Genomic DNA, 15,061 nt, shown 5'->3' on the forward strand with positions numbered 1-15,061 from the left:
TTTTATTTTATTATATTTATACTAGAGGCCCATTGCAGGAAGATTCCTGCAATAGGGCTTCCTGCTGTGGTCACTACCCCACTTGCTTCCCTTCCTTCTCCCTCGCCCCACTTGCTTGATTCTCCTCAGCTTAGCACCCTTCTGCAGTGCTTGGCTTCTTTCTACATTGACTTCAGTCTTTGCTCTGGCCTGAATATGCAAATTAACCACCTTCTTGGTTGGGTTAATTTGCATACTCACCCTGATTGGCTTGTGGGTGTGGCTTGTGAGCGTAGGTACAGTCAATTTGCAAGTTTCTCTTTTATTAGGTAGGATATTTACTTTTCTCCACATCTCACCAACATTGTTTTGTCATATCCAATGGTGTTTTTGCTTCATTTTCCAATTTTATACTGAGTGAAATAGATCTATAAAGTTCTATGACATTCTTTAATCTATCAACAAAATGCTCACTTTGTTGGCCATAATTTACTGATAACCAACAGTTATAAAATGTTGGCAAACATTTATCAAAACATGGAACTGGTTGTTGTATTTCTATCTGCGTTTGTGATATACTCATTGATTTTCACAACTTGCTCACTAGAAATTCTGCTATAATGGAGTGTAATAGAGCTTCCTACTGAGGGTTTGGGGAGTTCAAGAAGCCTGATCATTTGTTTTACCCCACTTTCTTAATCTGTCTCAGAAGTCTCAAATTGTCTGTTATGTTCCTGCTTAGAAAATGTCTGTCCTTAAAAATATTTATGTTTTACTAACTACAGGAACCAGGCCTTTGTCCTGCCCACACTTATTTGACACAACCAATTCCTCACTATTGCTCTTGTTAGATTGTAATTCAACTTCATTTCTTAGACATTTGCCTTCTCTACCACCAGGCTGTGAGCTACTCTGAGAAAACCTACTGCTTCTCCTTTATCTCTATTCCCCAGTTCCTAGTATGCTGCCTGGAATGTGCTGATTGTTTAAGAACCATTTGTTGAATTGGTTGGGGTTGCTTTGGAGATGGATCAATAGGTCTAAAGATGAGAAAGAACTTCTCAGAAATAGAGCACATTGCCCAGTGATAATTGAGTATAAACAAGCAGAGCATGTTCTCATACGGACAGGAATTCTGCGTGGGCGAGTTGAGAGTTAGAGGGAATCCATTGGAAAGATAGGACTAACTTATTAAAGGTTTTCTACACTCTGCTAAGAACCATAGCTGTGGTGTGTACTGGAGTGGGCTCAAGCCAGCTCATAAACTGATTTTAATTGTCCAGGAATTTGTGAGGCCATTGATCTCACATTGATAGTTTGAAATCAGCCACAGTGTATTCACAACACAGTTAATCTGCAAATGCTACAAATCAACCTTTTCTTTTTTCTTAGAGAGCAATGTGTTCATAGGCCACTAAAAAGTTTTGGACATCTCATTAAAAGGTTGTTAAATCTCACAAGTTTGTTATAAAGATTAATTGAGAAAATAAATATGTAAAGTACTTAAAGTGCCTGGCATAATGGAAGCACTTCAAAAATATTGCTTGCTGATACCGGTTTGGCTCAGTGGATAGATCATCAGCCTGCAGACTGAAAGGTCCCAAGTTCGATTCCAGTCAAGGGCATGTACCTGGGTTGCGGGCACATCCCCAGTAGGAGGTGTGCAGGAGGCAGCTGGTCGATGATTCTCTCTCATCGATGTTTCTAACTCTCTATCCCTCTCTCTTCCTCTCTGTAAAAAATCAATAAAATATATTTTTAAAAAATTAAATTATAAGCTGTTTGGGGAGTAAAGTGGAGTACCAGCAGGTTTAGAGACTGTTCATTATTTTTAAAATTATTTATTTTTAGAGAAAGAGAAAGGGAGACGGAGAGTGAAACATTGATGTGAGAGAGAAACATCAATCAGCTGCCTCCTGCATGGCTCAGCCAGCAACCCGGGCATGTGCCCAGACCAGAATCAAACCAGCAACCCCTCCCCTCTCACGCATGGGGAGATGCCCTACCTTCTGAGCCACTGGCTCCAGGGCTAGAGATGGTTTAATCAACTTCTTTTTTTTTTAAAATATATTTTATTGATTTTTCACAGAGAGGAAGAGAGAGGGATAGAGAGTTAGAAACATCGATGAGAGAGAATCATCGATCAGTTGCCTCTTGCACACCCCCTACTCAGGATGTGCCTGCAACCAAGGTACATGCCCTTGCCCGGAATCGAACCCGGGACCTTTCAGTCCGCAGGCCGATGCTCTATCCACTGAGCCAAACCGGTCCCGGCTAATCAACTTCTTTATAACCTCCATTTCCTTAGTCCCTGGGACTAAACTCCTTTCCCTTTCCCTTTATCTCCCGTCTGGCAGGAGTTTTAACCCACAGGAAACAGGTATTAAGTATGCTTAATTTACAGGGAACACTTCTAGGTATTGGGACTTCACAGGACATAATCCCTGCTCTTGAAGTAATCCAGGTGGGTGTATCACTCTTTTTAGTGGGTAAGACAAGAATAAAAAATGTCCTTCTCTCCTCTTTTCCCTCTTTCCTTATAATCTTTCAAAATGCTGGAACTATATTGGAACTCCTGCTTAATTCTCCGCCCCCTCACTTAAAGAGTAACAGGTCTTTGAGAGCTCAGGACTTTCCATCAGGCCCAGACTGGAAGACCTCAGGCCAGGCCAAGACTCATCCTGCTTCCCTTGGGTCCCCGGCACCTTGTGGAAATTCTTGGACCTCTTAAGATGCTGCTGTGACTGTGGTTTCCGGCTTCCTGAGTTCTCTCTCATACTCAGCTTGGTTCTTCAGATATCATACCCCAGTTCCTGCTTTGAAGACTGACATGCTCAAAAATGATGATACTCTGAGTACATGGAGTCTTCAGCTTATAGCTAAGAGACTTGCTTTTCTGTTTTAGTCTTCCTCCTCTTCCTTAACTCATTGTAAGTGCCTTGGGGTTACGTAAGGACAGAGTATAAAGATTTTCTGGGTAGAGGCTGAGAAAGATCACTTTTCTAATTGAATATCCTATCTCATGTTAGGTCTTTAGTTTTGTTTCTCTTAATCTAGGGACCTTTTGAACACCCTAGACAACAAATCTAGTAAGAAAGCAACCAAGAATTATTTATATGGAACTTTACAGTTTACAATACATTTTCTCAGATGTTATTTAATGTAAATGTGACAATTCTATAAGTGAGGATAGATAGCCCATTGTAGAGATGAAGAACTGTGATGCTTAAGGAGAGAAAGAACTTTTCCTTGCAGGTATTGAATGCCTGCTTTACTACTGTTTATACCTTGGTATATGCAGGGCAACATTGTGGAGCTATCTTTTTACTGGTTGGGACCATACTTCTGAAATTGTTAGATAGCAAGAGATTCTACTCTCTGGAGTTGAGGCTGCTATACAGCCAATATTTCACTCATTCATTCAATCACAACTATTAGTTGAATACCCATCCTGTACAAAGAAAGGCTCTACCTAGTAAAGAATTGGGAATTTAAAGACCAACTACTAGTGAGATACTGGGAAGGATCTTAAGGCAGAAAGGTGAATGCTGCTTAGTAGGCAGTGGTAAGACCTGTTTTGTTTTGTTTTTAATTTTGTTATTTTTTAAAAAAATCCTCACTCAAGGATATTTTTCCATTGATTTTTAGAGAGAGTGGGAGACTGAGAGAAATATTGATGTGAGAGAAACACATTAATGGATTGCCTCTTGCATGTCCCTAAGCAGGACCCAGGCCAGGGAGGAACCTGCAAGCAACCCCATTATGTACCCTTGACCAGAAAGGAACCTGGGACACTTCTGTAGCCTGACATTCTATCCACAGAGCCAAACTGGCTCAGGAGGGTTAACACTAGAACGTTGCAAACTGGAGTTCTGTGGCTAGCTAGAAGAGGGTGAATGTCCAGTTAAGAAGAAGTTAGTGAGGGAAGGGGTGGAGGATTGAAGGGGGTTCTAATATATGGTGATGGGAGAAGATTTGACTTTGGGTGGTAGGCACACAGTGCAATATACAGACCTTGTAACATAGAAACCCACACCTGAAACCTACAAGATCATATTAACCAATGTCAGCACAACAAATTTAATAAAAAGAAGTTAGCAAGCCAGGTTTCTGTAGGGTTTTAAATCAGAAAGAGCTTATAGATACTTTATTCATATCTGTATTTATTTTTGCCCAGCCAGCATCAGTTTTCCCCTCGGTCGCCCTTTGGTGGGGATATCCTAAGGAGCAGATCACTCTTCTCTTCTTTCCCTGGGAGCCTAGACTAAGCATGTCATACTCACATGGTTGGCCAAGACTATAATACATGTGACCTGAGATTGACCAATCAATAGTGGCTCCCTGCCCAATTGTTTCCCTGCTCTCTTGTTGATGCTCTGGGGCCCAACAACATACTTCTTTATAATATTTCTGTTTTTCTTGTGCTTGCAACAGACAAAAAGAATTTTAACTTACAAATTGTGACAATTTCTTTACCAGGCTGTAAGCTCCTTGAAAATGGAAACTAAATGTCATTCTGCTCTTTAGCTTTGGTGCCAAGTTCAGCCCTTCTCAATACATGCAGGTTGAATAAGTGAATAAACATGCTATATTTATATGGGGCTATGGAGTTTGGGATTCTTGGCATTACTGTGGTTGTGGGGCAAAAAGTTCTGTATATATTATCACAGTCATTAACAGTTGACAACTTCATGTTAATAAATGGAAACCAGAAAATCCTGGGAAGGTCCCTTTTCCCCTGTATTTGATTACTTAGATCTCTGCATGTTACAATTTTTGTATATGTGCTGTGGAAATAAGCACAATTAAACTTCTGTCCCTGGTTTCCCAGGACCTCTTCCCAAGCACTGCCCTTTGTCCTACTTCAGCTGTGGCAATATCCTCTTCAGTCTCCAGTCCTGATATGAAGAGTACCTTTCCTATGAACTCAGGTCATAAAGAAGAACCTGCCATTTTTTTTCAACATTATTCTCTTTTCTTTCATCCCTTCCTCAGATACACACACAGAGTATCTATTATTTGTCAGGTTCTGAAAGTTCGGAAGGTACAAGGTAGTCCCTAATTTGAATTCAGGAAATAGACATATATAACCAAGAGAATAGACAAGTGAAATAATAACACATTGTGTTGTGCTCTGTTGAAAACTCAAGTGATAAGGTAGACAGTAATTGCCTGGGGAGGCATGTGGTAGAGAGAAGCACTTTTAGATAATGCAGCCAAAGAGGATCTCACTGAGATGAACTGAGACCTACATGATGGAGTCAGCTTTGCAAAAAGCAGCAGCCTGTTTAATGGCCCAGCAGCTAGAGAGAAGCTTGGAAAGAGCCATAGAAATTGACAGAGGCCCTGCGGGTATGGTTCAGTGGTTGAGCAGTCCACCCATGCACCAGGAGGCCGCTGATTGAATTCCAGGTGAGGGCACATTCCCCAGGTTGAGGGCTCCATCCCTAGTAGCAGGAATTCAGGAGGCAGCCCATCCATGTTTCTCGCTCATCAATGTTTCTCTCTCTCAAATTAATAAAATCATATTTTTAACAAAGAAACTGACAGAAAATCAGTGTAGTGCGGCTAGAGGATGAACAAGGGTGGAGAATGCTGATGAAGAGATTGGTAGTTTTAGTCAGGGCAGTGCCATGATTAGATTTACATTTTAGGAAGTGCGATTTGGCTATTCTGTCCTCTCTCCAATGTACAATAAAGTTGTTATTGCTCTTATAAATGACAAATGAGTAGCATTTTCCCTTGGGACTTCCCAAGTCCCATTGGGAAAACATTCTGGAACATTCTGGGGTAGCTGCAACTCTGATCTTGGTCTCTGGAGACAAAACACATCTCAGTACCAGCTATGGGAATCCTTTCCTAGGAGTTAATGAGGCAAAGAGAAGGAGGAATAGTATAAAGGCCTTGAGGTGAAAAGAAACCTGGATTGTCTGAGCACTTGAAAGTGGCTGAGAATGAGGGAAGCTGGATGTGTAAGAATGAGTGGCAGGTTAGGCTCAGACTTTCAAGAGCCTGGTAGAAAGGCTTCCAGTGAAAACCCACTGATCTGTATCTGAAGAACAGTGGGAAACAAGGCTTCGAGCAGAGGATGCCTGTGATTATATTTGCGTTTTGAAAGCTTCCACTGTGTGTTAAGATTGGATTAGGAGGGGGAAGAGTAATGGGGCTGAAGGAACCTCCATCATCCAGGAGAGGTGTGATGGTGTCCTAGACTGGGTGTTTGTATTGGAATGGAGAAAAAGTGGAGCCTTTAAGATGCACTCAGGAAGCAAAATTAACAGGTGATGGGTAGTCTCCAGCTCCGGGCTTCGTGTGATCTCAGTGGTTACGGGTGAGTGGGGACTTCGAGCTTGGGATCAGGGCGCTGGCCGGGTTCCCGCGCGTTACTGTAGTGGGCGTGGCCAGCCGAGCCGTCGTCATGGTGATCAGACTGGGCGGGGCCGAGGGCGGGGCCGCTGGGGCTGCGTCACTCGGTGGTGGCGATGGTGCGTATGTGTGGGGGCGGGGTATACGCTGGGCGCGTCCCTAGGATCACGTGGTGCGCAGCACGCAGAGTCCTTCTGTCGGTTGGTCCTGAAGCGGCGCAGCCGGAGCGGGGCTGTGAGGTGAGCTCGCGGTGAGGCACGGCGAGGCGAAGCCGGCTGGTCGAAGCTGGTCCGGGCGGGCCCGCGCCGGCGCGTGCCGTGCGGGCGGGGACGGTGACGGACGCCACCGCTACTCTGGTCCCCTGCCCGGCCCTGCTCCCCGCCTGGCCCGTCTCGCCCAGCCCGGAGGGAGGCCCGGGGACCGCTGCTGAGAGCGTGGCGGGCGTGCGAGCGGCGCCCAATCCCCAAGGCTGCCCGCGGGAGTGATGGCAGCCTGAGCCAATCAGCGACGCCCGAGGGGGCTGGGCCGCGGGGTGCGGGCCTGGGGCGCGGAGCGGGCCGTGGCCGTGGCGGTGGTGGTGGCGGTGGTGGTGGTGTTGGTGTTGGTGGGTGGTAAGCGCCGGGGGCAGAGCCTGAGCTTTTGTGGCCCCGAGACCTTCACCACCAGCCTTTGCTATTGCCTCATTTTTTTGGGAATGCGTTTTTGAAAATTGACTCTTTTATCCTATTCTGGGGAGCACACCCCTTTCTCAAGCCTCCGACTATGGGAGTGTCCCCTTTCTCTAGTTTTGAAAATGTGAGTGGGTCACCCCTTTTCGTAAGCTCCAGCCCAGGGGTTTTTATCTCAATTTCCAAAGCCCCCTCAAACTGAGGATGTACCCCCTTTCCTAGGATCCCCAGACTGGGAAGACACTTCCTTTTTTCGAGCCTTCAATCTGAGTAAGCACTCACTTTCAAATTTGGAACTTCGCCCTGTTAACGAGTCTCTCAAATCTGGGGTCCAATAACCAAAGTTTTGGGGTACTTATATTTCCGCAAATCTAAGCCCCCCTTTCCAGGCTCCTAATCTGGCAATGTGCTTTCCAGAGTTTCTTAAATTTAAGGGCTTCTTCCTTTCTTCAGCCCTTCATTTCTTGATACTACTAGAAATGAGATCCAAGTCCTGATGTTTAAGGGTACATACATGCAATTACACAAAGAAGGGAATTCGCTACTCTTCCAGTCACCGTTTTTTGGGTTTGCATCCTTTTTTATTAGTTACCCAAATCGAACATCCTGTTTCCCTGAGGAAGACTCATTTTCATATCTGAGGGTGTATTTGTTTCTTGTGTTCCCCAAATGTATGGGATACACCCCTTTTGAATACGCAATTTTCAGGGTTTATTCACTTTCCTGATGCTTCTTAAATCTGGGAGGGTACATCTTTTTTTTCTGGCTCCTCTCATTCCCAGGTGATAGTCCATGTTTGTTTGTTGTTGTTGTTGTTTTTTAATAGCTCTTCTGCCATCTAAAACATTCCCTCCACCTAAGTTTCCTTCCATTTTTGGAACCTCAATTCCCTGTAATGCTCTCTCGGTTCCTTTTTTTTTTTTTCCGCTTTAAATTTTAAGATCGATATCAGTCTTAGTACTTATATTTTCTTTTTTTAAATAAAGATCTGTAAAATGTATTTTTATTGATTTCGGAGAGGGAGAGTTAGAAGCATAAATGATAAGAATCATTGATTGGCTGCCTCCTGCACGCCCCCTACTGGGGATTGAGCCTGCAACCCAAGAATGTGCCCTTGACCAGGATCGTACCTGGGATTCTTGAGTTCTAAGGCAGACTGCTCTATCCACTGAATCAGACCAGCTAGAGCTCTTTCTTTGATGAATGGTATCTTTAGCACAGCAATTTCTCAGCTTCTGTTACCTTTTTTTTTTTCCTGAGCATACTTCCTATAATCATACCTGAATTCGCTTTGCCCAAAGGGAGGCTCTCCCTTCTAAAGGGGTATCTCTCTCCCTTCTAAAGGGGTATCTGCATATTTTCTTTCCTCTGTCTACTTTACCTTTTATCTTTCTGCTAACTGGAACTCTTCTCAGTCAGCTTGCCTTATACCCAGGCGTTTTCCTGGTTTCTAACTCTGGACACTGCTCTGCTTTCGGGTTGCTGTACAGATTTTCCTTTTCTTCCCCTAACACTGAAGGTGGCTTCAAATCCAGGACTATCTGATGCCCCAAGTGCTGGATTTAAACTGGGAAGGAAGTCCCTCTCATTTCTTTGGTTATTCACAGGACTCTTAATCAGCCTGGTGGTTTGCTTCCTATAACGTTCTGGTTAGATGAATACTGTTTTCTCCTTTGCTTTATTTTCCTGTATTGGAAAAGAAAAGCTCTCAAGAGATTCTTCTAGTCTTGCTGTCAGCTCAAAAACTTCCTCCTTACACTGGCTTACTTCTTTCCTTTTATCAAGAAAAGAGATCATTTGGAGGAATGTCTTAGTTATTATTTTTGTTATTGTCCTTGGGGTGCAGGTGGGGGATGGATCCTTGTCTCTCCCATCACCTATATGCCAAGCCTTGCTCCCAACCCTCACCTTCAAATCTATAAATACCTGGGACCTCTTGTCTTTTAAGAGCCTTTAGTAGATTGTTTCTTTTGTATTTCCCTCTGCCTTTCTAGATCTTACTCAGGGTTTCTCAGCCTGAACTCCTTAATCAGATTAATTTCTCCACAGCTGGAATCCCAAGTGCTTATGGGATAATGACACCTCTCACCTTTCTTTCTTTTGAGAAGTACTTGAGTGTGCAGCTGTATGAGGCCTCAGTGGGGGGAGAGAGTTTGGGCCTGAGAAACTACATTGGCAGGACAAGGCCAGAGGAAAATACTGCATTTTTAGGACCACATCCTTCTGAATTTCATTTGGAGATTGGATGTTAGCCAAGCACCTGCTTCTTAGGGATGCTGGGGGATTTAATGATACTCCCAGGAACCTGTAGGAATTAATGGGGCATGTGGAGAAGTGTTTGAACTCAGTGTTGGAACTTGAATTGTATTTTCAGAGCAACTAAGCTGTTTTATATTATATCTCATGTTTATGAAAGCCCTAGAGCTAAGTTGTGTTATTTCAGGAAGTGAAATAAATCCACATTTAGATCATTTTGTCATTAGTAAGTACCAAATTCATAAGAAAACACTGGAGGTGTGACTGAGCAGTACCTAATAAAATAAAAGTGAACAGGTAATTTGTCTCTTTATTTGCCTGGTTGGTACTTTATCTGTGTACTGCTATGAACAGTGCTCCCAGGTGTTCTATACCACTGCTTCTCAAACTTGAATGTGCTTATAAATCACTTGGGGGTGGGGTCTTGCTAAAATGCTGATTCTGATCCAGTAGCTTTAGGGTGGGCCCTCCGTACCTGCATTTCTAATTCCCAGCTGATGCTAATGTTACTGAACAACATTTTGAGTAGTGAGGTTCTGTACAAGGTCAAAGATTTCTGTATGAAAATAGGAAGGTGGTATTTATAGTTGGCCTTATGCTAATGTTATGCTTATTGGTATTATATTCCATTTTCTCTTATCCAGACACACACCTTTTAAAGTTTGTACAAGGCATAGTCCCCTTCTGAGTACTACTAGTTATATTTAATTACAGTTATTCCAGTATTTAGCTTTTAAAACCATGACTAAAACTTCTCTAGGACTTTGAGTTCTATGTACTTTGTCAAATTTATTTTTATTGATTTTAGAGAGGAAGGGAGAGGGAGGGAGAGATAGAAACATTAATGATGAGAGCGAATCATTGATTGGCTGCCTGCTGTAGGCCTCCTACTGGGGATCGAGCCCACAACCTGGGCATATGCCCTGACCGGAATCCAACCAGCGACCACCTGGTCCCTGGGTTGACGCTGAGCTACACCCACCTGGGCTCAAACATAATTCTTGATAAAGAATCATATCACACTTCATATCATAGTTGATATAATCATCCAGCTTGTCTCTTGTGATTCCTCACCTATTATCCTATCATGCATTATAGGGAGTCTGAGCTATCCCAAGTCAGCAGGGTCACAGGTGTTTTAACGTTCCAGTCCTTTCTAGGTTCTGAAAATGGATATGGGAAAGGCAGCGCTTGGAACTTGAATGGAAGCTGCTAGTTTCTCTCTGTGTGGGAGCTTCACAAAGGTGAATGCTGGTGGGAAGATGACCTTCTTTGATGGGGATCACGTCTTATGATGGTCTCTCTTCTTTCGAAGCCATATCTCTAATCTGTTTCTAAGTCTTAGTGTTTTTTTCCTTTCTAAATGTCTTAGGTCATCTGTACCTATATTCCTGGCTGTTACCTGTCATGGCCTTTTTCCAACATAATCCTATTCTGGGCTCTAATCAGGACAAACTTGAATGACTAGACTATTTTGTGGCCTGGTCCTCCCCTTCCCCCATCCCTCACATGAATGTCAGATCCTCTTCAGTCAGGGATTTGATCTGGATTTGGCTATAGTCCCAGCTGCTCCACTAACTGTGAGACCTCAGGCAAGTCACTTAATGCTACTGGGCCTCATTCTCCCCTTTTGTTAAGTGAGGGGCTGATTTTCTCCAAGGTCTGCCCTGTTCTGAGTCTTCGACAGTACCTCGCTTAGAAGCCCAGTGTCTGGGAGCTTGTTGTAGCAGATCTGATTTCTTCACGTGCTCTGTTGGGCAGGCTGCCAGTCATTCTCTTGTCCGAGTCACTTCTGCCACTGCCTCTTTTCTAGCCAAGGCAGCCAGCTTGTCTTCACACCCAACTTCATCATTCTTCTACTTCCGTGTCCTCTGTCAGTTCCATGCTTTATTTTATTAAAAACTGCTAAACTTCTCAAAGAAATCTTCCTTGAATTCTCTGTTTGATGTTTACTACTTCTCTGAATCACTAAGAGGGAGGCTGTAGTTTACATAAAATATGTTTATTTGTAAATTCTCTTGTCTGATGTATATTTTAAAAATGTTTTCCTGCCGAAACCGGTTTGGTTCAGTGGATAGAGCATTGGCCTGCGGACTGAAAGGTCCCAGGTTCGATTCCAGTTAAGGGCATGTACCTTGGTTGCGGGCACATCCCCAGTAGGGGGTGTGCAAGAAGCAGCTGATCGATGTTTCTCTATCATCGATGTTTCTTACTCTCTATTCCTCTCTCTTTCTCTCTGTAAGAAAATCAATAAAATATATTTTTAAAAAAAGTTTTCCTCTCCTTTCCACTCCAGCTTTCTTTTTTGCTTTGAATTATCAGTGTAGGTAGAATGAAATTTAAAAGGGAAGAAGGGTAGGCCAGGTGGCTTAATGGTTGGGTGTTGACCCATGAACCAGGAGGTCACAGTCAGGTTGGGGGCTTGATCTCCAGAAGGGGGCATGCAAGAGCCAGCAGATTATGCCGAAACCGGTTTGGCTCAATGGATAGAGCGTCGGCTCAATTCCGGTCAAGGGCATGTACCTTGGTTGCGGGCATATCCCCAGTAGGGGGTGTGCAAGAGGCAGCTGATCAATGACTCTTTCTCTTCGATGTTTCTAACTCTCTATCTCCCTTACTCTCTGTACAAAATCAATAAAATATATTTAAAAAAAGCCAGCAGATTAATGATTCTCACCATTAATGTTTCTTTTTCTTTTAAAAATATATTTTATTGATTTTTTATAGAGAGGAAGGGAGAAGGATAGAGTGTTAGAAACATCGGTGAGAGAGAAACATCAATCACCTGCCTCCTGTACATCTCCCACTGGGGATGTGCCTGAAGCCAAGGTGCATGCCCTTGACCGGAATCAAACCTGGGACCCCTGAGTCCGCAGGCCGACGCTCTTCCATTGAGCCAAACCAGTTAAGGCTCACCATTAATGTTTCTATCTCTCCCTCTCTCTTCCTCTCTGAAATCAATAAAAACGTTAAAGAAAAAAAAGAAAAAAAAAGAAAAGAAAGTAAAATGTAGCTCTAGGCAAATAACTCAATTGGTTAAGCATCATCTCAATACGCTAAGGTTTCAGTTCGATCCCTGGTCAGGGCACATCCAAGAATCAACAAATGAATGCATAAATAAGTGGAACAACAAATCGATGTTTCTTTCTCTGTCTTCCTGTTTCTCTAAAAAAAATCACTAAATTTAACAAACAAACAAAACTCTGGTTGGATAAAGAGTAATTTTTTAAAAAGTAATCTGTGCCCCCCCCCCCCCCCCCCCCCTTTACTTCCTAGGGAGATAAAGGGAGGTTTGAGCTCTGATTTCCAGGCTCTCAGTGCATGGTACAATGTTTAACCAATTGAGCCACACTGGCCAGGGATACATTTTTCTTGATAAGCGTTTTTAAAAACAAAATATGTCTTAGAGTCTCCTTGGTTTGGTTAGATGATAAACTTGGAAAGAAAAAGGGAGGATGCTGTCCCTGTTCATTTCGCTCAGTGACTGCCCCTTTCAGATTGTTGACTGACTAACCTTGGGTAATCTATTAAAAATTGAAACCCAAGCTCTAGCCAGTTTGGTTTAGAGCACATATGTCAAACACAAGGCCCGCGGGCCAAATCCAGCCCGCCAGGCCTTGCAATGTGGCCCGCACCGCGCTGTCATCACTGCACTCCGCTGTCAGTTTATGACATTGTCAGTTTATGACTGTTCAGTAAACCATTCGGCCCGCGATTTAGGCTGGATTTTAGATTTTGGCCCCTCCTCTGATTGAGTTCGACACCCCTAGTTTAGAGGATAGAACATCGGTCTGTGGAGTGAAGGGTCCTGGGTTCGATTCCGGTTAAGGGCACATGCTGGGGTTGCAGGCTCAATCCTCAGTAGGTGTGCAGGAGGCAACAGATCAATGATTCTCTGTCATTATTGATGTTTCTATCTCTTTCTCTCTCCTCTCGGAAATCAATAAATACATATTTTTAAAAAATTGAAACCCTGATTTATAATGATGCTGTAATAACTTTGCTAGATCTTGGGCTAGGTATCCAGTTATCTTTTGATTTCTTTGGCCAAATAATGGAATCAGTGTGCTTGCAGATATCCCATAACATTTTAGGAGCCTGATATGAGTCACCAAGCATAAACTGTATTTGTATGAAAGGGAGGTGGTACTTGAATCAGTGGACTTTGGGGAAGGAGGACAGGAGGGGCCTTCAGTAGGATTTAAAACCATGGTTTTGTTTGATGAGAGCTTATTCGATGTCAGGAGCATAATCCTAGGATTTAAAAGGCTGACTCCCAGGCATCTTAGATGACTATTGGGTTCTCTTTGTCCTAGTAAGAGACCTGGTTTTCAAGAGGTCTCTTTCCCGCATAAAAAACGTGCATGGCTAGGTGGATTGACATGCCTTCCTTGCTTTTACAGATGCATAGGTGTTGGGATTTCTAGGTTTTGGAAATTTGGCCAGGAAATGTGGAATTTTTATTTTAATTTATTTTAATTTTTTAAAATATATTTTTCTTTTTTAAAAATATTTTTATTGATTTCAGAGAGAGACATAGCAACATCAGTAATGAGAGAGAATCACTGATTGGCTACCTCCTGCATGCTCCCCCACTGGGGATTGAGCCCACAGCTTGGGCATCCTAATTCATAGGTTGACACTCAATCACTGAGCCACACTGGCCAGGCGACATTTTGCAATAATAATACTTATTATTATTATTATAGCAGGCAGTTTTTGGAGTACTCTATTGGATATTATTGAGTCTTAACAATTTATTATCTTTATCTGATAGATGAGGAAACTGAGATTAAGTATGTCCAAGGTCATTTGCTAATTAAGAGTCTATGTTTCATTTACATCTTCCTCTCTATGGCTGCCTTACCCCTCCCCTCATCCCAGTTTGAATAGGTCATTTTAATCATAGTATCAAACAGGCAACATTCTGGAAAACCGAACTAAGTGATTGCTGAGAGAAGGGATGGGCTTGCCTCCCCACCCCTGATTCCATTCCTGACCATGCAAATATCCCTTAATTGTAGAAGCCCAGCTCACTACCTTTATCTCTTTCTTGAGGCTTCTGGGCATGGATGGTTTGGGTGGTTTATCCCATGGAGTGGTGAATGCTGTCCAGTGTGCTTTGATGAGTAGAAAATTGGTCATGCTTTGACCTATATGAGAATTATACATCTCCAATTTAGAAAAGCAAGATAGTTGAAAAGGCCATCTTTCATGTCCAGGCTGCATGGTATATGGTGGTAAGAACCAGGATTTGGAGACAGAATGCCTGAGTTTGAGATCCAGCGTCTGTAACTTGTAACTTGGGCATGTGGTTTAAACATCTTGGGCCTCTCACTGTGATGTAGGCATTAGAGACACTTCTAGCATGGCAAGTTACTTAACCGGTCTGGATCTCTGTGTCCACACTCAAGTATCATCATAACTGTCTCCCATTCATTGATCATTGGAAGAATCAGTAAATACTACCCTTTTCCTACATTTCCTAATCTGAAATAGGAATAAGGAAACCTAATTCATAAAGTTATCAAAACTTAGTGAACTGTGAAGAGTTGAGTATATGTTACTATTATTTTTGTTTTATTCCTTTCACAAAATGTTTGTAAAATCCCTTTTTGGACCTTGTTTGTTAATTTGTATTTTATCCTTAACTACATCATTAGTGTCTGTAAGAGAAAATACTTAAATTTCCCCCCTCATTTTCACACTTAAGAACATAACAGTACCTGTCCGACTGGTGTGGCTCAATGGTTGAGCGTCAGCCTATGAACAAGGAGGTCACGGTTCGATTT

At 42.9% G+C, this 15,061-nt stretch overlaps 1 protein-coding gene across 2 annotated transcripts in view; it reads left to right on the plus strand.

Annotated features, from left to right (window-relative positions):
- The first annotated feature begins 6,406 nt into the window (after positions 1-6,406).
- The window catches only part of PHF20 (PHD finger protein 20), a 106,870-nt gene continuing 98,215 nt past the window's right edge, over positions 6,407-15,061 (plus strand). Inside the window, exon 1 of one of the 2 annotated variants that reach the window (XM_084888638.1) lies at positions 6,407-6,584. The gene's annotated coding sequence lies outside the window, so the exon portion shown is untranslated. The remainder of the gene's footprint in view (positions 6,585-15,061) is intronic. The other variant, XM_084888639.1, reaches the window with a different exon arrangement.

This window comes from Pipistrellus hanaki (assembly GCF_964339955.1).
Source record: "Pipistrellus hanaki genome assembly, chromosome: 6".
NCBI lineage: Eukaryota > Metazoa > Chordata > Mammalia > Chiroptera > Vespertilionidae > Pipistrellus > Pipistrellus hanaki.